Source organism: Schistocerca gregaria, chromosome 2 (assembly GCF_023897955.1).
Source record: "Schistocerca gregaria isolate iqSchGreg1 chromosome 2, iqSchGreg1.2, whole genome shotgun sequence".
NCBI classification, from domain to species: domain Eukaryota; kingdom Metazoa; phylum Arthropoda; class Insecta; order Orthoptera; family Acrididae; genus Schistocerca; species Schistocerca gregaria.
The window spans coordinates 540,553,479-540,575,273 of NC_064921.1; the positions used below are offsets into that span (position 1 = coordinate 540,553,479).

At 43.3% G+C, this 21,795-nt stretch overlaps 1 protein-coding gene across 2 annotated transcripts in view; it reads right to left on the minus strand.

Annotated features, from left to right (window-relative positions):
• LOC126331298 (uncharacterized) overlaps nucleotides 1-21,795 on the minus strand; it is a 120,591-nt gene that overhangs the window by 70,267 nt on the left and 28,529 nt on the right. The gene's annotated exons all lie outside the window — the stretch shown is intronic.

The window sequence follows — 21,795 nt, forward strand, 5'->3', positions numbered from 1 at the left end:
TTCAATTAATTACATAATTTCTGAATTTGAGGAAATCACACACACACACACACACACACACACACACACACACACACACACACACACACAATATGGACGTCATTCTTGATAAGAAATGGAATTTCTCAGCATCACATTAAATTTTTTATAGCAGTGGTCAGCTTTGCAGAAAGTGCATGAAGCTCATAGACAGGAATATTACTCAGACTGAAAGGTGCTCGAAGGATAGTGCTTGTAAAGTTACTCCAGGTTTTGTAAATTATTTACCAATCAACATCCCATGTATTTAGAAACTTGTCTTTGGTTGCACACAGGTAATCTTGCAAAAGTACAAGAGTTACAGGTCAGAATTTTGCTGATAAACAACTACAGAAATGGATGCATACTGAATGGCAAACGACAAGAGAAAAACAGTACAGTAAGTGATGGACTTTTTCCAAACAACCCATACAGTTGCAACTAAATCATATAAATCCCTCTAAATGAATGACACATTTTTAACAAGACATGGTCTACAATTAACAAATTCAGGGCACACGTTTCTGATACAGATTGGAAACCACGCCTAACCTTGTCTAGTTTAAATGTGACAAATATACTACATTTGGACAGTGTGTGGACATAAAAATCGATAATTGTGTCTGTTATAGCCCACAATGAAGAAACATGGGAGCGTCTTTATACTCTAGCAAACAATGTATAAGAAATTGGATTACATAAATATCACACTACAAGATGTCTTCATAAACAAAGAGAAGCCAACAGCAGTTAAAACAATCCATGAAAAGTAGACCAACCAGTTTCAAATACCACTGCAGAAAGAGAAATCACCTGTAGTTAGGGGTGCCTTCCAAACAATACCAGCTGCCAAGTGTGTACAGAAGACCAGATACCTAACTGTAACAGAAAACAATTTCTTCAAGTGAAATTTGCGAGAAGGGGGAGGGGGAGATCTGTTGCTGTGGTCTCCCAATACATTCCACAAAACATTTGTTTCCTGATGACACCTGTGAGAATGTGGTTGGTGTCTGATGCTGGCACCATGCTACTCTGATGCTTGCGAGGCAGTCTTAGGGTGCTGCACTACCAGTGTCATAAAAGGATACTTTTTGGGGGTAGAGTGTTTGTATCACACTCAGAACAAAAATCATTTTGTAGTTGAGTTTCCCAAAGCGAAATTCCCTGAAGATTCCCCAATTTCCCAACAGAGTTTTAGCATTTTAGCCTGACAAATTTTGAGATCTGAAGGGTAAGTAAACAGATAAGATGACAAAAAATTTAAGAACTATGTTTCTGAACATGTGTTAACTCAGAATTAGAGTGCAAAGAAAGTTATTGTCTCCTTTACAGGATTTATGATCTGAAGAGTGAGTAAACAGATATGTTGTGTAAATAAATGATTTTTAGTTGAAGAATTTCTGTATTTAATAATGAGTTAACCTGAACTCTGAATTAACAGCAAATTTTTCCTCCCCTTGCCATACAGGGTGTATGAACTTTCCAGATGCATCAGATTGGCAACAAACATAGCAGCAATATGTTGTATGACATTAAAGTTTCGAAAATAAGAACACCGCCAATGGGGTATATATAGTGACTTTTCCCTACCAAATAATACTCTGTGTTTTGTCAAACAAACAATTAAAATCAATGAAAACCGGCCAAAACTCTTTTGTGATAGAAGCGATCTTTTTGTCATTTACTCAGTTCAGGAGCTCTCTCGCACATTATGCACAACTTTTTGGCCTTCAGTTCATGAACTTGCTTGACAACAGATATTTTCTGTCTAGCTCTCTTGTTTCTTCATCTTCTTCACGTTGCTTGTTCTTTGAAGTCTCATCATACCAATTTCCAGCATTGTGATAGTCCAGAATCATTCTCTTGTTAACATCACTCTTGAAGACACCGACTGCGATTTCAGGCCATTATATACTTGACTATGGCCACCAATGGCTTGGTTGACTATCATGCACTCTTTATTAATGGAAAAGCCTTCCTCTATGGCAGTTTGACCATGGCTCAGAATGAAAAACTTTTGAAGAAAGATATGCAAATGCTGAAAAGTGGTATCGCCACCCAATAAGCCTCACCAAAAGTGACTGATACTCTTCTCACTTCTCTTGTGGCTTGCACAGAGATCCAAAAATTCTTGGTGACCTAGAAGTTGTGTGAATTCTTTTTTAACTTTATCACGGTCTTTAGCACTCATCCAATTCTGAGAAAAGAGTTTCTGCAAGGCATACGAGATTCTGATCTCGCTAGTCCTTGGCCTATTGTTTATCACGGCTGGATCACAAGAGCTTATGTATCTATAAATGCTGTACTTCAAAGGTGACTAGGATGTGGTTTGAGCACATTTTGATCACAAAGCCTTGCTCTCAGTCCTGAAAGTTAAATATATTCGGCAAGCAGTTTTATCTTTTTCAGCTCAGATAGCACATTACCTAAGTTAGTTTCTTTGGTAGGAATAAGACTAACTTTGTCATCAAGTTTTATTCAAATATAGATTTTGCAGCAGATAATACATCAGGTTTAAATACTATTGATATATCAGCATGAATAGAATACAAGCATTGAATGGGAAAACTGCCATGGGGATCACACTTTGGCATTTCCTAAAAAAGGTCATTACCTGCCCAAAACAAAGCCGAAGAAGGATTTTTTAGCTGGCAGCGTAGGATCTTCAAGTTACTTCAATATTGTTCACCAGCCATAAGTATCTACTTTAATCTTGTGCTTTTTTACTTTGTCTGTACAAGTCTTCAGAAAGGGGATGATGTCTACTTTCCAATCAGCTACATCTTCATTTCCAAGCCAATATACCAATCTAAACTGTTTTAGGGAAGAGTGGTTTTCTGAGCTTAGATTTTAAAGACTTTTACAATTAGCTCTTCTTGCAGTGACATTCTTCAATACACTATACATTGATCTCAGAAAATGTACAACACCACAGTTAGTCTTAAAGCAGAGTTTCTGAAACTCAGGCGAACTGTAAGCAAACTACTAGATCCCATATCAATAAAAGTTGATACCCTGTCCCATGAATTCTTTTCAGATCAAGACAAGTCCTTCAAGAATGCCCAGTTGACATTTGACCTATCCACTGATACTTGAGGCAGATTGGTGTAAGATTGGAGTCCGAAGCTTCTTTATTAACACCGTACACCATATCGACAGCAGTGGTGTGACCTAGAAATGCAGATGAAAAGTAGTGCATTTCAACTTGCTTGTTTACTTTGTACCAATATCAGAGCAATATCCATCTGCTGCAACACAGCTAGCTTGTTAAGGTTCTCGTCAAATGAGATTACGAATGGAACATTCCCTTAAGATCTGTGAGAATATGTTTCCTAAATTGCAGAGCTAACTCATAAACGATACCCTATGTCGTCCTGGTCCACCCAAGCTGTTTATTACTGGCTACAATATGATTGGGGAACATGGCCAGAAACAATGCAGCCTGTTTGCTTGTAGTAAAAAAAAAAGGGGGGGGGGCTTTATTTTTGGCGACCTGCAGAATACATAATATTTCCACCTTTGTAACATTATCCCAGATCAGGTACTTTGGAATACAATTCCTAGCCGATGTTGGAACAGTGGTAGTGTTGGAGGTGACACTGGGATGACATTGATGGGACAACTATGAACTGGCTGTCAACTGCGAGATCCCTGACTCACGAGGCATTGTCATCTCATTAAGAGTCATGAGATGGTCTTCATCATGCCCAGTTATCTAGTCAGGCAACAGGTAGCCAGAGGTGCCAGAGGTGCCAGAGGTGTGAAGATAATCAAATATCCCAATAAAAAGATGCTACCTGTGTGTTACTATCAGGGGAAGAAAAGTGATCGTCAGTAGATGGGTATGTCCAGTTTCAGTATGACTTGGGCATGCAATGAAGAGGGATTAGTGAATCCAATCCTCTTGCATAACAAGGAAGTGAGGACAACAAAACCACTGGAACATTAGAGTGTACCTTGCTGATCCTCCCTCTCAACTTCAAAACCAATGGCAAGTTTTCATAATGAATGCCAAGATTTCAAAAGGAAAGGGTAGGTTACATGAAGCGGCACAAGGGTAGGTTGACAATGTTGATGGCTGGCAGTTATTTTGGAACACCACACTGTTTGCAAGAGTTCCCAGCTCTAGCGATGCTCCTACACTCCTCATTTACATTTTAAAGCATTATTGGAATATGCTTTTAATGGCATTTCGCATCACTAAAATGGCAAACATGCCACTGTCGAAAATGAAATTTACACAAGTACAGGGCAATGCGAGGTGACAAACTTAATCAAAACATGTGCCCAAACATTGGTCCTGGAGTCAGAGATCTACAGAGACGTGCTTTTACTTTCCTTGAACTTTTTTTAACACTCACTGACCGTACGGGTTTTGTTAGATAGGCAGCCTTAAGAGTCTACGCATCACTTACAATCATAGCACTCCACTTATCTGACAAAAATGACAAATGTCCGCAGTCTTCACAACTGCCAGAAAATGTTCATAAGGTCTTGTACAGGGCTGAGGATGGGAAGTTATCTGCTGATAATGCTACTGCAGAGAGCAAAAGCTAATGCACTTTTGAAGGAGAGTCGAAACTCGAACAAGTGGACAAATAGCAATTACATTAAAGGGGAATACCCCCAGTGTTACAGAAAGCCTAGGGAGATGCAAGAACTACGGCATACATTACAGCTTACTTGCACATTAGCTGGCCACATATGAGTAGATTTTCTTGACATGCCACAGATATTTCTGTTAGATTCTTGGATACCTGCAGTCCCTTCCTGTGCGTTTGGGGAGGCCCAACTTTAAACTGTACCCACAGTTCTTATTTATTTATTTATTGTTCTGTGGGTCCAAATTAAGGAGAAGTCTCCATGGTCATGGAACAAGTCAATACATGAAATTATAACACGATATTAGAAACAAATAAAATGAAATATAAAAAAAACATTCAGGTGACAAGTTCGTTTAAATTAAAAAAATCAACAATGTAACACAGGAATTTGCTTAATTTTTTAGATCTTCCAGGAGCTCCTCGACAGAATAGAAGGAGTGAGCCATGAGGAAACTCTTCAGTTTAGACTTAAGAGAGTTTGGGCTACTGCTAAGATTTTTGAGTTCTTGTGGTAGCTTATTGAAAATGGATGCAGCAGAATACTGCACTCCTTTCTGCACAGGAGTCAAGGAAGTACATTCCACATGCAGATTGGATTTCTGCTAAGTATTAAATGAGTGAAAGCTGCTAACCCTTGGGAATAGGCTAATATTGCAAACAACAAACGACATTACAGAAAATATATACTGTGAGGGCAATGTCAGAATTCCCAGACTATTGAATAGGGGTCAACAAGAGGTTCTTGAACTTACACCACATATAGCTCGAACAGCCTGTTTTTGAGCCAAAAATACCCTTTTTGAATCAGAAGAATTACCCCAAAAAAATAATACCATATGACATAAGCGTATGAAAATATGCGAAGTAGACTACTTTTCGTGTTGAAGTGTCACTTATTTCAGATACTGTTCTAATGGTAAATAAAGCAGCATTTAGTTTCTGAACAAGATCCTGGACATGGGGTTTCCACAACAGCTTACTATCTATCCGAACGCCTAGGAACTTGAACTGTTCCGTCTCGCTTATAATATGCCCATTCTGTCTGATCAAATTATCGGTTCCTGTTGAATTGTGAGTTAGAAACTGTAAAAACTGAGTCTTACTGTGGTTTAACATCAAATTATTTTCCACAAGCCACGAACTTATTTCATGAACTACATTATTTGATACTGTTTCAATATTACACACAAGATCCTTCCCTACCAAGCTGGTGTCATCAGCAAACAGAAATATTTTTGAATCACCTGTAATACTAGAAGGCATATCATTTATATAAATAAGAAACACCAGTGGCCCCAGCACCGACCCTTGGGGAACGCCCCACTTAACAGTGCCCCATTGGGACTGAACATCACTACCACTCTCAATATTGCGGAGAATTACCTTCTGCTTTCTGTTCTTAAAGTAAGAGGCGAACCAATTGTAAGCTACTCCCCTTACTCCATAATGGTCCAACTTCTGCAGTAATATTTTGTGGTCAACATAGTCAAAAGCCTTCGTTAAATCAAAGAAAACTCCTAGCGTTCGCAACCTTTTATTTAATTCGTCCAAAACCTCACAGAGAAAAGAGAATATAGCATTTTCAGTTGTTAAACCATTTCTAAAACCAAAGTGAACATTTGACAGCAAATTATGTGAATTTAAATGCTCCAGAAACCTTGTATATACAACCTTCTCGATAACTTTAGCAAACACTGATGGCATAGAAATAGGTTCATAATTGTCAATATTATCCCTGTCTCCCTTTTTATAAAGTGGCTTCACTACCGAGTACTTTAATCAGTCAGGAAACCGACCACTCCTAAAGGAAAAGTTACTGGGCTAACATACATAGAACAATACTTCAGTATTCTGCTAGATACCCCGTCATATCCATGAGAGTTCTTGGTCTTTAGTGATTTAATTATTAAGTCAAATCTCCCTCTTATCAGTATCATGAAGGAGCATTTCAGGTAACAATCTCTGAACACTTTTTTCTAAGAGCTCTATATGATTCCCAGATGGGACTAGGTTTCTATTTAGTTCACCTGCTATATTCAGAAAGTGATTATTAAATACTGTACATATATGCGACTTGTCAGTAACATGGACATTCCCACTACACACTGATTCTATATCCTCGAGCTGTCTCTGCAGACCAGCCACTTCCTTTACGACTGACCATATGGTTTTAATTTTATCCTGATACTTAGTTATTCTATCTGCATACCACATACTTTTTGCCTTCCTAATAACATTTTTAAGCACCTTACAATACCATTTGTAATGGGCTGCTCCATTTAGATTCTGACTGTTTCTAACGTATTGATATAATTGCCACTTTGTTCTACAAGATATTCTTATACCTCTAGTCAGCCACCCAGGCTGCCTGTTTGTGCTAGTACCCTGTTTTGAACGTTCTAACGGAAAGCAACTTCCAAAGAGCACGAGAAAATTCTTGAGAAAAGCATTATATTTATCGCCTACTGTATCAGCGCTATAAACATCTTGCCACTCTTGTTCCTTGATAAGGTTTACAAAGGTCTCTACAGCAACTGGATCAGCTTTCCTAAACAGCTGATGAGTATATTTAACACGTGTTGCAGTACAAAAATATTTTAGAGTTAAAATTTGTGCATCATGATCTGAAAGGCCATTCACCTTTTTGCTAACAGAATGCCCTTCTAGTAATGAGGAATGAACAAAAATGTTGTCTATGGTTGTTCTACTGTTCCCTTGCACTCTTGTTGCAAAGAATACAGTTTGCATATGATTATATGAATTAAGGAAGTCTACCAGCATCCTCTTCCTTGCACAGTCACTTCTACAATTAATATTGAAGTCACCACATATAACTAACTTTTTGTATTTCATATAAAGTGAACCAAGAACCTCCTCTAGCTTTAGCAAAAATGTTGTGAAATCAGAGTCTGGGGATCTATAAATAACAAAAGTTAGAAGTTTAGCTTTATTAAATTTAACCACACCTGCACAACATTCAAACACCTTTTCAGTGCAGTACTTTGAAACATCAATTGACTCAAATGGGATTCTGTTTCTCACATACATGGCTACTCCCCCACACCGCAAAGAGCTCCTCGAAAAACTGCCAGCCAACCTGTATCCTGGTAAAGGAAGCCTCTGAATTATCTCCTTATTTAAGAAGTGTTCAGATACACCAATAATTTCAGAGTCAACATCTATAAGCAATTCACTAACTTTATCTCTAATACCTTGTATATTTTGATGAAATATACTAATTCCCTCATTACTCGGATACCTAAGCTTTGTCAAAAGTGGTTCCTTTGTTAGAGAAACTTCCCTTAAGCAGGAATATCTATCAGCTGACTTCAATCTAAAAAAGGTGCAGCTCTAACACCCACTACTGTACGAATTTTCCCATGAGTGATCCCACCAACCCCACCTATGCTATCACCTATAAGCTTTGCTAACCTTCCCTTCCTATACCTGTTGAGGTGCAGGCCATGTCTAGTGAAACCCGTCCTGCTGATAGACACCACTGAAACATGACCCATGCTTTCTGTCATCAGCGCACCCCCAAGTCTCATGTTATTACGCCTGACAGCTGTATTAAGATGAGGCCGATCGTGACGCCGAAACGGTTCCACGAAATGCACATTCGTGTTGCCAGTGTGAGTGGCTATCTTTTCCAGGTCACCATCTATGTCATACTCCCCATCCCTATCAATACTATTACCAGCCCCACCCACAATCACTACCTGATCCTCTTTAGTAAAATCCCTACATAACCCCCCTATGTTAACAGTCCCCTGAGCCAATCCTGCATTAGGCTTCACAATGCTGATGAGCTGGTACTCACTCCCCAGCACTTCCTGCAACTGCTGGCCTACACCTCTGCCATGAAAACTACATAACAGCAGAACCTTTTTCTTCCTCTCCGACTTTGCAACTGTTCTAGCCACCGTAACTACTGAGGTCTGCCGCATACATCCTACATCTACATCTACTAGAGATTCCTCTCCACTAGACTCTGACAGTTGGTCATATCTATTGCAAACACCATTAGTAAAGCTATCTGAAAATCTCCTTCTTGGGACTGGTGATCCAGCCTAACAGCCAGGTACGCACACTTGTGGACCTTGACATGACACAGTCAGGAAGTCTGCTTAGCTGGTCTCTACCCACACACCAGTTTCCGTCAGACTGCACCACTGTACTCCTGGCGGCTACCCTGCGATTTTTCTCAGAAGAATGCTGTGTACAAAATTTAACTAATATAGTGAACTTTTCATTAAACTTTGGAGATAAAGATCTAATTCCAATAGAGAAATTTGATTCTATACAGTATGTGGCCAAATTATTAGGGACGGTGCTCACATTTATGTAATTTAAAATTTACAACAACTGTTTGAACAAACAAAATGGTTTTCAAAGAGTTGTTTTATTTTGATATTGCTACTGGTGGTATTATTATTTTATACATATTCTTTAAGGCAACAGCACTGGAGTTGTGTGTCATTCATCAATTACGAAATCTTTCTTCTCCTAAAACGTACAGGTTGCTATATTGTCATTTTTAGTATTGCCTACTTGTTTTTCACTAGTTTTTGTATATAAAATAATCAAAAAGTAAATGATACTTCTTATTACAACACTTTGACTAAGTTTTATCTATGGATTTAAATTTTTGTTCATGGTTTGACATGATAGCTTCAAATTTTCTTCTTTCGGCATGGGCAAGGCTTCAGACACTTCTCCAACAAAATGTGGAGAAATAGAAACACTGTTACTCCATTACACACATTACCAGAGAGATATAGCAACTATTGCAAGATTTCAAAGTCTGTCATCAAGCAAATGAAAATTAAAATTGACAATGAAAAACCTCTCTAAGTAGATACTGTAGGACGATGTGGCAGGAAAGGACCACACTCCTTGTACTGATTGAAAAATCAGACACATATGTCTCTAAAACCTGAGAATGAGTGTTGGTCATTTGACTACTATGATGAAAGACGAGGCTATAAAAGTTTAGAAAAGGGCAGTCTGGAGGAGACTGGTTGAATAGAATCTATTGGGTCGTTGGCCTACAAAAAAATCCGGCCTCACCGACACTGTGAAAAAGAAACAACTGCAATGGCTAGACAACACCGAAATATGACTGTTGCAGGATGGAGTTGACTAAGTACAGCTTTTTTGAATAGAGACAGTTATTATTGATCATTTTCTACTATTAAGTCTAATATTTTACAGGTGCTCTTCTCAGGCGAATCGACAATCCAAATTTTGGTTGATAATAGTTTTTTTTTCAGATAATGTCCCAGAGAATAACTCCGAGCAGCTTGCCTTGTGGAGAGGGTTAAACACTCAGTATCATGGAATGATCCAGCATCTCAGCCAAAAGCATGGGGCGCCTAATAACACCCTTGTTTCCTGCCAGAGATATAAGATTTGAACCACTTTGCAGCATTTCCTGTTACACTATAATATTCTAATTTACTTACAAGGATATTGTGATTTACACAGTCAAATGTCTTTGACAGATCAGAAAATATACCAGTTGGCTGCAATTTTTACCTAATGAATTAAGCACGTTTTCACTCTAAGTGCAGATAGGCTTCTCAGTATCAGAACCCTTTAGAAATCCAAACTGTGACTTTGACAATTTGTTATTTGAGATAAGATGGTTATAAAGCCGATTGTAAATTACTTTTTCTAAAATTTTTGAGAATGCTGGCAAAAGTGAAATTGGACAGACATTTGATGCTATTTCTTTATCTCCCTTCTTAAACAGTGGCTTAACTTCAGCTTTTTTCAACCACTCAGGAAACATTCCACTGATAAATGACTGGTTACACAGATAGCTTAATATGTTACTTAACTCAGAATCACATTCTTCAATTAACTTTGTTGATATTTCATCATACCCACTAGATATTTTTGATTTTAAAGATTTTATGACGGATATTATTTCTGCTGGGGTAGTGAGGGTCAAATTCATATTATGGAAGTTGCTTGAAATGTCTGGTCTGAGGTATTCCATAGCAGCATCTACAGAACCTGACAGCACCATCTTGTCAGTAACAGTTATAACATGTTTTTAAAAAAATTCTGCAAAACTATACACGTCTGTCACCAATGTATCATTTACCCTTAATGCTATTTGTCCCTCTTCAGGTGTGGTTCTACCAGTCTCCTCCTTCACTATGTCTCATATAGTCATCATTTTGTTATCTGATATGACTATCTTTTCCTTTTAATATATTGCTTTGATGTCCGTATTACAGTCTTTCATATTTTGCAGTATTTCTTGTAATGTGCTATAGCATCAACATCGGAACTGTTTTGGATTGACAGATAGTATTCTTTTTGTTTTACAAGATACCCCTATTCCTTGAGTACTCCATGGCTTCTTTGCAGACTTCGCTCTAACCTTGGTAAGTTTTGGGGGAAAACAGTGTTTGAATAAGGTAAGCACTTTATTAGAAAAACTGTTATATTTTCATTCATGCCGTGAGCACTGTTAACATCAGTCCAGTGAATGTCTCTCCTTTCTCCATTTATGATCTACAAAAGTGAGATGCTAACCTGAACACCGTAACACTTAAAAGTTCTATACCAGTGGTCACATGATGTTCAGAGAGGCAGATTATGTCAGCTGGGTTTGAAGACTAATTCATCTATGCAGATAATTAATTCATTAATTTTATTTCTCAGTCATCGAATATTTTGATGCAATAAAGATAGCTGACATTTCACATTGACTGAGTTAAAATTGGGTAGAGTTAAAATATCTGCTGACTGTTGAAAATTCTTAACCAATAGCTGTTTATGCTGATGTAATAAGCTAGAAATATGTTTTTTGGTTTCTTTCTCAAACTGAAGGTTTGTCTCCGAAGAAAGGGTTGTGGGAGAATTGGTAGGAATGAGAGAGAAGAAAGATAAATTGAGTTCTACAATAAATTTCAGACAGTATCAGTAAATACTCTGTTCACAATTCACAACAGGAGGATGTATACATGGAAAAGACTGGGAGGTTCAGGAAGACTTCAGTTAGATTACATAATAGTCAGGCAGAGATTCTGAAATTAGATATCGGATTGTAAGGCATACCCAGGTACAGATATAGAATCAGATCACAATTTAATAATGCTGAAGAGCAGGCTGAAGTTTAAGAGACTAGTCAGAAAGAATTAATGTACAAAAAAGTGGGATACAGAAGTGCTCAGGAATGAAGCGAGATGTCAAAGTTCTCTGATTGTCATAATGAACAGCTGAGTAATCAGTTCAGTTGAAAAGTAATGGACATCTCTATAAAGAGCCATCACAGAAGTTGCAGAGAAAAACTTAGGTTCAAGGAAGATAACTGAGAAGAAATCATGGGTAACAGAAGAAATACTTCCACTGACTGACAAAGAAGGAAATACAAAAATGTTCCAGGAAATTCAGGAATCAAGAAATACAAGTCACTTAGGAATGAAACACACAGGAAGTGCAGGTGAGCTAAGGTGAAATGGCTAAATGAAAAATGTGAAGAGATTGGGGGAAAAAAAAGATTGTTCGGGCTGACTCACCATACAGAAAAGTCACAACATCCTTCCGTGAAATTAAAAGCAAGGGCTGTTAACATTAAGAGTACAATGGGAATTCCACTGTTGAATGTAGAGGAGAGTGCGTACTGGTGGGAGTACACTGAGGGCCTCTATGAGGGTAGGACTTTTCTCATGACATGACAAGAAGAAGAAACAGGACTCAACAGGGAAGAGAGGAAATCCAGTATTAGAATCAGAATAGCTTTAGAAGACTTAAAATCAAATAAGACAGAATGGATAGATAACATCCCATCAGAATTTCTAAAATCATTGGGGGAAGTGGCAACAAGACGATTATTCATGTTGGTGTGCAAAATGTACGAGACTGGTGGTAATCTTCAGACTTTTTTTTAAAAAAACCACACAATTCCCAAGATTGCAAGAGCTGACAAGTGCAAGAATTATTCACAATCAGCTTAACACCTCATGTATCCAAGTTGCTGGCAAGAGTAATATAGAGCAGAATGGAGGATCTATTGGAGGGCAATTAGTTTGGCTTTAGGAATGGTAAAGGCACAGACAGGTATTTCTGATGTTGTGGTTGATAATGGAAACAAGACTGAAGACAAATCAACTTCATTCGATTTGTCAACATGGACAACGCCTTTGACAATGTAAATGGTGCAAAAGGTTCAAAATTCTGTAAAAAATAGGGATAAGTTGTAGGGAAAGATAGGTAATATACAGGATTTGAGACGTCTTACAGAAGAATGTTGATTTTTTTTAAATTTTTTTTTTGTAAGGGCGCTCACCACCTGTGGTCATTAGCGCCCAGTCCCAATTGTAAGAGCACATAGAATCTAGTAAAACTCAAGGGGAGGGGGGCACCAGAAAGTTCTTACAAAGATGCAGATAAAATAAGCGAAAGAATTAGATGTCTTTGGACAAGCCAGTCAAAGTAATAAAACGAAGAACACGAGCAGCTGCTCGAGCGTTATCAGCTAAAATATCCTGTAAAGTAGATGGCAGAGACAGGACAACATGAGATTGACTAAAACGGAGACACGACAATAAAACATGGCGCACTGTCAATGCATGACCATAAGGGCACTGCGGGGCTGGGTCACCGGAGAGCAGGTAGCGGTGGTTAAACCGGCAATGCCCAATCCGCAACCTGGTCAGAAGGACCTCTTCTCGCCGAGATGGTCGGGAGGAGTTGTCCAAGCAGTTGGGAATGGTTTTACGGCCTGGAGCTTGTTTCCTTGAAGTGATAACCAAGTATCCCACCACAATGACACAAGCCTCTTACAAACAACCCCACTAATGTCAGATGACGGCAGCATCAGCAGCCTCATTCCCAGGCACTCCTACAAGGCCGGGAACCCACAGAAAGCTGACAGGAGAGCCATCATCAGCAAAAGAATGGAGGGACTGCTGGATCCATTGCACCAAGGGATGGACCGGATATGGAGCTCCAAAGCTCTGAAGAGCACTGAGTGAATCAGAGCAGAGTACATACGATGAATGGCGGTGGCGGCAGGCATACTGAATAGCCTGATGGAGAGCAAACAGCTCGGCCGTAAAGCTGGAACACTGGTCGAGGAGACGATATTTAAAGGTGACGGCCCCGACGACAAAGGCACAGCCGACACCATCGTCAGTTTTGGAGCCATCGGTGTAAATAAAGGTGTGACTGGCAAGTCGCGCACGAAGTTCAAAAAACCGTGAGCAATAAACTGCAGCCGGAGTACCCTCCTTCGGGAGCGAGCTGAGGTCGAGATTAATATGAACCAGAGCCTGGACCCAAGGTGGTGTCGGGCTCTCACCCTCTCTGAAGGTGGTAGGGAGGGCAAAATCCAATTGTCGAAGCAGGCGACGAAAGCGGACTACAGAGGGCAGCAGGGCAGACACGTACAACTCATACTGACGGTCGAGAGAATCGGCGAAGAAGGACTGATAAGAGGAGTGGTCGGGCATTGACAACAGCCGGCAGGCATACCGACAAAGCAGTACGCCGCACTCGTAGGTCAATGGTAATTCGGCAGCTTCAGCATAAAGACTCTCGACGGGACTAGTGTAGAATGCTCCGGTCGCAAGACGTAACCCCCCATGGTGGATGGAGTTGAGACGGCATAAGGGGGATGGCCGAGCAGACGAGGCTCCCATAATCCAGCTTTGATTGGACTATGGACCGATACAAGCGAAGCAGGACAGTGCGATCCGCTCCCCAAGATGAACCACTAAGAACTCTGAGGACGTTAAGGGAACGTGTACAACGGGCAGCTAAATAAGAGACGTGTGGAGACCAACAAAGTTTCCTGTCCAGCCCTAGAAACTTAGTTGTTCCCAGGAATGGGAGAACAACGGGACCGAGATGTAAGGATGGCGGAAGGAACGCTTTATATCGCCAAAAGTTGATGCAAACCGTCTTCTCTTCAGAGAACTGGAAGCCATTAGCCACACTCCATGAGTATAGGCTGTCAAGACAACGCTGAAGGTAGCGCTCCAGGAGGCATGTTCTCTGGGCACTGCAGTAGATCGCGAAGTCATCGACAAATAGAGAGCCTGAGACATTAGGTAGAATGCAATCCATAATTGGATTGATCGCTATGGCAAAAAGGGCTACGCTCAAGACAGAGCCCTGAGGCACTCCGTTCTCCTGGAGGAAGACATCGGACAATACGGAACCCACACGTATCCTAAACTTTTGATCTGTTAACAAGGAATCAATAAAAAGGGGCAGGCGACCACGTAGACCCCACCTGTGCATGGTGCGGAGGATACCTCCTCTCCAACAGGTATGATAAGCCTTCTCCAAATCGAAGAACACGGCTACCGTTGGGCGCTTTCGCAAAAAGTTGGTCACAAGGTGGTCAGCAGCAGAGCAGCGGCGATGAAAGCCACATTGAACATTGGTAAGTAGCCATCGAGATTCAAGAATCCAAACTAACCAAGCGTTAACCATGCGCTCCATCACCTTACAGACACAGCTTGTAAGAGAAATGGGGCGGTAACTAGAAGGAAGGTGTCTATCCTTCCCGGGTTTGGGTATAGGAACGACGACGGCGTGACGCCAACGCATGGGAACTTGACCTTCGGTCCAGACGCGATTGTAGGTATGAAGAAGAAAGCTTTTGCCTGCCGGAGAAAGGTGTGTCAGCATCTGAACGTGAATGGCATCTGGCCCCGGAGCAGAGGACAGGGACAGTGCAAGTGCACGTTCGAGTTCCCGCATAGTAAAGGGGGCATTATAATTTTCCAGATTCGGCGACTGGAAGGAACGTCGCCAAGCCTCTTCTGCCTCTTTCCTGGGAAGGAAGGCAGGGTGGTAATGGGCGGAGCTTGAAACCTCTGCGAAAAAGCGGCCGAAGGCGTTGGAGACATCCACAGGATCAACAAGTACCTCATTACCTGAAGTCAGGCTAGGTACCGAGGAGTGGGCCTTAATGCCCGACAACCAGCGCAGGCCACTCCAGACAACAGAAGAGGGAGTAAAACTGTTAAAGGAGCTGGTGAAAGAGGCCCAACAAGCTTTTTTGCTGTCTTTGATGACACTACGGCATTGCGCTCGGAGTCCTTTGTATTCAATACAATTTGGCAACGTAGGATGGCGGCGAAAGGTGCGTAAAGCACGTCATCGAGCATGTATAGCGTCTCTACAAGACTCATTCAACCAGTGGACAGAAACGCGATGTGAAGAAGAGGTAGTACGAGGAATGGAACGTTCGGCAGCATTGATGATAACAGCCGTGAGGTATTCGACCTGACTGTCACAACTGAGAAAATCGTGGTCCAGAAAGGTCGCAAGGGAGGAGTAAAGTCCCCAGTCAGCTTTCGGTATGTTCCAGCTCGAAGGACATGAGGATGGGGTGTGGTGCAGGAGACGAACGACACAGGGGAAATGGTCGCTCGAATAGGTGTCAGAAAGGACATACCACTCGAACCGACGGGCAAGAGTGGTAGAACAGATCGAGAGGTCCAAGTGGGAGTAGGTATGAGTAGAGTCCGAGAAGTAAGTCGGGGCGCCAGTATTGAGGCAGACAAGATTGAGATGGTTGAAGACATCAGAGGGAGCCTCTCTGACAGGATGCAGGAGAACCCCAAAGGGGATAATGGGCATTGAAGTCGCCAAACAATAAAAACGGCGGAGGAAGCTGAACAATCAGGTGCATCATGTCAGCCCGACTAACTGCGGATGACAATGGAGTGTAGACAGTACAAACAGAAAAAGTAAAGGCAGAAAGAGTAATACGGACAGCTATTGCTTGGAGTGGTGTGGTCAATGGGACGGGATGGTAATAGACATCGTCCCGAACGAGCAACATGACCCCACCATGAGCTGGAATACCGTCCACAGGGGTGAGGTCAGGCCACTCCGAAGTATAGTGGGTAAAAGCAATACGGTCAGTTGGGCGCAACTTGGTTTCCTGGAGACCAAGGACGAGCGGACAATGCAGGTGGAGCAGCAGTTGTAATTTCTCCCGATTAGGTTGAAAAACTCTTATGTTCCAATGTAACAAACCCATCGCTAGTCAGAAAAAAGGGGGAACGAAACGGGGTGAAGAGCTGGTCACCTCGACGGCCGTGGAGGGCCAGGTTTCGAGGGAAAAACGCTACAACCGGCAGGAGACGGATCCTGTTCCATCGAGTCGTTGCCAGCTGCGGCCGCATTCCTGGGTTGCATAGGAGGGGCAGCGTCATTCGCCGACGACAGGCCAGCTGAACGCCTGGCAGCAGAGCGTCCTGGCAAAACTGAGGACGGCCGGGAGCAGCGACTAACGGATGGAGCGTCAGACGAAACGTGCTGGGGTGGAGGGGGATAAAGACTTCTTCTTGGAGGCCTTCTTGGAAGTCCGATGAGGCACGGGGATGGTGGGCTGGACCCGAAGAAGGTCCTCACGAGCGGGGTCAATTTTGGAATGCCGGACCTCGGAAGCTGGGGTCCGGAATGTTTCCCCGATGGACGCCTGAGAAGAGGATCGCTTCTCAGGCGGCGGAGGGGGAGGAGGAGGAAGGGTGGCCCCTAGGGCAGAGGAGGCAGGGGCCGGGAGGGAGGAGGATTTGGAAGGAAGGGATTTGGGAGGCGGAGGCATAGACCCCAGATGGGGTGAGGAGGTGGAGGGGGGACAGGGTAGGGGTGAGGATACTGTGCAAGGAGTGGACACGACTGAGGCAAACGAAGTTGTCAACGTCACGGGATGGAGGCAGTCATACTTCTTCCTGGCCTCAGAATAAGAGAGACGGTCCAAAGTTTTTAATTCTTGAATCTTCTTCTCCTTCTGATACGCGGGGCAGTCTAAAGATCTAGGCGAGTGGAGGCCAGGACAATTGACGCACCGAGGTGGTGGGGTGCATGTACGTTCCTCACAAAGAGGGCGTCCACAATCGGCACAAAGGGGCTCAGCCTCACACCGTGATGACATGTGCCCGAAGCGCAAACACCGAAAGCAGCGCATAGGAGGCGGGACGTAAGGTCGCACGTCGCACCGGTAGCACATCACCTTTACCTTCTCCAGGAGAACGTCCCCCTCGAAGGCGAGGATAAAGGGCCCGGTGTCGATGCGACGGTCTTTGGGGCCGCGCTGGACTCGCCGGACGAAATGCACGCCTTGGCGCTCCAGGTTGGCCCTGAGCTCCTCATCAGACTGCAGCAGGAGGTCCCGATGAAAAATAACCCCCTGCGTCCTATTCAGTGCCAGATGCGGGACAATGGATACTGGGATGTCCCCTAGTCGGTCGCACGCCTGGAGCTCCGCCGACTGTGTGGCGGAGGTGGTCTTTATAAGAACGGACCCCAAACGCATTTTACTGAGAGCCTTGATTTCCCCAAAGATGTCCTCGATGTGCTGGACAAAGAACATGGGCTTGGCGGTGGCGAACGTCCCCCCATCGGTCCGAGAACAGACTAAATAGCGGGGGAAGTACTTCGCCCCAAGGCGGCGGGCCTGCCCTTCCTCCCAGGGAGTGGCCATGGGGGAAAGGGCAGAGAGAACCAGAACCGGAGACAGTACCTTTCTTTTTAAAAGACTCGGCCGCAGATCGACCTAATATATGTTGACGTTTCATCTGTGAAATGTCCGCCCCGATACCACCCACTTCGACCAGGGGCTCCCCCCACGGGCGCCACCCAGCCTCAGCAAGAGCCACCTGGCAGGATGACCGTTGCCGGGAGTCCTGATGCCCCAAAGAGATGGGCATTTACTCCTTGGCCGACGTGGGGACGGTGCAGCTCAGGTATCGGCAGTACGATCCCTGTGTTGTCAGGGGGCTACAACCTAGAGGGTACATGATGACCCCACCACAACGGGCCGGCTACCGTGCTGGATTTCGGGTGCCAATGAAAGTCCATCATGATCGTAGGTGCAGATGGGGACGCACTATGGGCGTAACTTGTGCAATCCTTCAGGCGTTTACGCCCAATTTGAGGAATAGTGGGTGCGGTTACAACGCCGTTACAATGCTGAGTGCCAAGGTCTTAGTGCACTGAGGACCAGTGATACACCACGTAAGGCGTCCTTCCCCAAAAGGCTCATACTTCTGTAGAATTTTGAAAAATGGAGGTCAAACCCCAAGGGGGACCATCATATGGAAGGCCGAAACGGTTGAAACTCCTTTTAGTCACCTCTTACGACAGGTAGGAATACCTCGGGCCTATTCTTACCCCGGACCCGCAGGGGAGGAAGAATGTTGAAAATTAGGTGAACTGATAAAATAAGGAATGAGGAGGTTCTCTGAGAATCAGAGAAGAAAGGAATATATGGAAAACACTGACAAGAAGGAGGGACAGGATGACAGGGCATGTGTTAAGAACCAGGGAAGAACTTCCATGGTACTAGGAGGAGCTGTAGAGGGTGAAAAAAGTAGAGGAAGACAGAGATTTGAATAAATCCAGCAAATAACTGGGGACATAAGTTGCAAGTGCTACTATGAGATGAAAAGGTTGGCATAATAGAGGAATTCATGGTGGGCCATATCATACCAGTCAGCAGACTGATGCTTCAAAAAAAGTAGTGAGAGGGGTAAAAGGATGACAGTGAGAGAGTTGCCCTGTCCAGAAAGCAGTTGGAGACCGGGGGACATGTTATGTGATCAGAGAGATACCATCTGAATCTGACCAGTGCTTCCACAGCCTCCATTATAAGAAAAGTACCTACAGAGGCAAGATAAAATCTCACGAAAGAGAACAATGATGACGAGTCTGCCAACCAATGACCAATGTAAAAGAATAAGAATAATTCAAAAGATGGGAAGGGCAGGAGCCAGACTGGACCACCGAGCAAGGGCAGCCATTAGCCCCTTGGGGCGGAGCAGGTGAGAGTGCACCCTTCCAATCCCACAAGCAGTCAACAAGGTTAATGTGCCCTACATCACAGACAGGAGTAAAAACCACTTTCAAGAGGAAAATGTAAAACCAAATCAGCTGCTATGGCAAAGTCCGCTAGCACCAGAGGTAGAATGTCAGAAAGTTTTAAGGTTTCGTCACAAGGCACCCAAATTAGGGCAGTCCAGTAGGATGTGAGCTGCCGTGTGATGGGCACCACAACAACAGTGGGGAGGATCTTCACACTGGAGGATGTGGCCATGGGTCAGCCAATTGTGGCCAATGTGAAGCCAAGTGTGGCCAATGCGAAGCCAAGTGTGGCCAATGCGAAGCCAAGTGTGGCCAATGCGAAGCCAAGTGTGGCCAATGCGAAGCCAAGTGTGGCCAATGCGAAGCCAAGTGTGGCCAATGCGAAGCCAAGTGTGGCCAATGCGAAGCCAAGTGTGGCCAATGCGAAGCCAAGTGTGGCCAATGCGAAGCCAAGTGTGGCCAATGCGAAGCCAAGTGTGGCCAATGCGAAGCCAAGTGTGGCCAATGCGAGGCCAAGTGTGGCCAATGCGAGGCCAAGTGTGGCCAATGCGAGGCCAAGTGTGGCCAATGCGAGGCCAAGTGTGGCCAATGCGAGGCCAAGTGTGGCCAATGCGAAGCCAAGTGTGGCCAATGCGAAGCCAAGTGTGGCCAATGCGAAGCCAAGTGTGGCCAATGCGAAGCCAAGTGTGGCCAATGCGAAGCCAAGTGTGGCCAATGCGAAGCCAAGTGTGGCCAATGCGAAGCCAAGTGTGGCCAATGCGAAGCCAAGTGTGGCCAATGCGAAGCCAAGTGTGGCCAATGCGAAGCCAAGTGTGGCCAATGCGAAGCCAAGTGTGGCCAATGCGAAGCCAAGTGTGGCCAATGCGAAGCCAAGTGTGGCCAATGCGAAGCCAAGTGTGGCCAATGCGAAGCCAAGTGTGGCCAATGCGAAGCCAAGTGTGGCCAATGCGAAGCCAAGTGTGGCCAATGCGAAGCCAAGTGTGGCCAATGCGAAGCCAAGTGTGGCCAATGCGAAGCCAAGTGTGGCCAATGCGAAGCCAAGTGTGGCCAATGCGAAGCCAAGTGTGGCCAATGCGAAGCCAAGTGTGGCCAATGCGAAGCCAAGTGTGGCCAATGCGAAGCCAACAGAGCACAGTAGATTCCCAGTGTGAAGCCCAAATGGAAGACTGCCACATGGTTGTGGTCTCCTTTACAGCTGCACTTTCTTTGGAGAAATCAGAGCACACCAATTTGCATTCCAAGCCTCCAATAACTGTCGGCAAGAGCCAACTTTGGTACACCCACCTCCAAAGTCAGCATCCAGGTAGCCAACTTGGCCAACCAGACAGTATGTTAGTTCCCTGTGATCCCAAAGTGACCACAGTCCATACATACAAAGACCACTGAACATCCAGTGTGGGGGAGGTCATACAGGGGTTCCTGGATAGGCACAAACAATGGGCGTTGAGGGTAGCACTGGACAACATCCTGGAGGCTACTCAAGGAGTCATTGCCGACTGATTCATCCAGTGGCCATAGAGTCGTCAGTGTAAACCACGCCTGAGCCTGAAATGTGTTAAGGCCATCCAGGAACAAGTGGTAAAACACAATGGGGTCTATTTGTAATTTATTTGTGTGAAACACGTAATTAGCATAGCAATTGGTAGTACAACACAACAGTATACAATCTTATTTTACTTTATAATAGGAACTTAAGAATGTAGTCCAAATTATTTGACATAATAATACTTTAGATTTTAGTTTCTACAGTAGGCTATAGAAGCACTCTTCAATGATCCACGATTTAGATGTTTTTTGAATGTCTCTCCAGTTATTACCTTCAGTTCATTTGGCAATGCATTGAAGTATTTTGCTCCATTAATATATGGACTGTTTGCAGTTTTTTTTCAGTCTTCTGTGTACCATTTGGTAATTTTGTACTTGTCTAGTATTGTGATCATGAATTTCTGCATTACGACAGGTATATTTCTTATCTTCTACAGTTAATACTATTGTTTCAAACATATACATTGAATAGATAGTCAGAATTTTAAATTCTATAAACAATTCCTTACATGATGTTCTAGCATCTTTTTGCCTAATATCTCAAGGCTCTTTTCTGGAGTTTAAATACTCGTTCTACACGAGTTTTGGAAGCCCCGCCCCAAAGTGCAAGACCGTATACTAGTAATGGATGTATTAAACCAAAGTAAATCATCCTCATTGTTTGGGTATTGACATAAGGAGCTATTCTTCTTTAAACATACAGGCTAGATGATAGCCTTGGATGTACAGTGTCAATTTGTTGTGTCCATAGTAGTTTGCTATCTATGCATATACCTAGGAATTT